Source organism: Theobroma umbraticum, unplaced genomic scaffold (assembly GCF_002168275.2).
Source record: "Theobroma umbraticum cultivar Fairchild unplaced genomic scaffold, ASM216827v3 scaffold_44.0, whole genome shotgun sequence".
Taxonomy (NCBI): Eukaryota; Viridiplantae; Streptophyta; class Magnoliopsida; order Malvales; family Malvaceae; genus Theobroma; species Theobroma umbraticum.
Window position 1 is genome coordinate 6101995 of NW_018397255.1, and position 454 is coordinate 6102448.

Genomic DNA, 454 nt, shown 5'->3' on the forward strand with positions numbered 1-454 from the left:
GCAGCAGGCATGCTTCTGTTAGGCATCGTTCTTATGTTTCCCTTATCGATTGCAGATATGAAAGCATTGTATAGCTCAGGGGGGATCTGTGCATGCACACCAGCGTTCTTTTTATTAGTCCCCAAGTGAAAATTAGATGGAACTGCTAATGTAGAAAGATAAATTGAAAACTCAAATCAACACTACTGAACTCAAGTATTCGGTCATTGCCACAATCATCCACAGATAATCAAAATGATATAGCACATATAGATTTTTCTTCTTTTTTTTTTAATTTCATATGGTTCACTTGATCAACAAAAGGCAAAAGCAAGAGACTAAAGCAACCATGCATGTTAAATTGTTGACTAGCAAAATGGTTGAGCAAGAAGACATATGTACCTGAGGAGCCACCTCAGTCTTCAAGAAATGGGACATTTCGCCATTAGAGACTGAGGGAACCTTTTGTCCAGGT

General features: G+C 38.3%; 1 pseudogene; it reads right to left on the reverse strand.

Moving 5' to 3' along the window:
• The window catches only part of LOC110429094 (squalene monooxygenase SE1-like), a 3193-nt pseudogene that overhangs the window by 1229 nt on the left and 1510 nt on the right, over window positions 1–454 (reverse strand).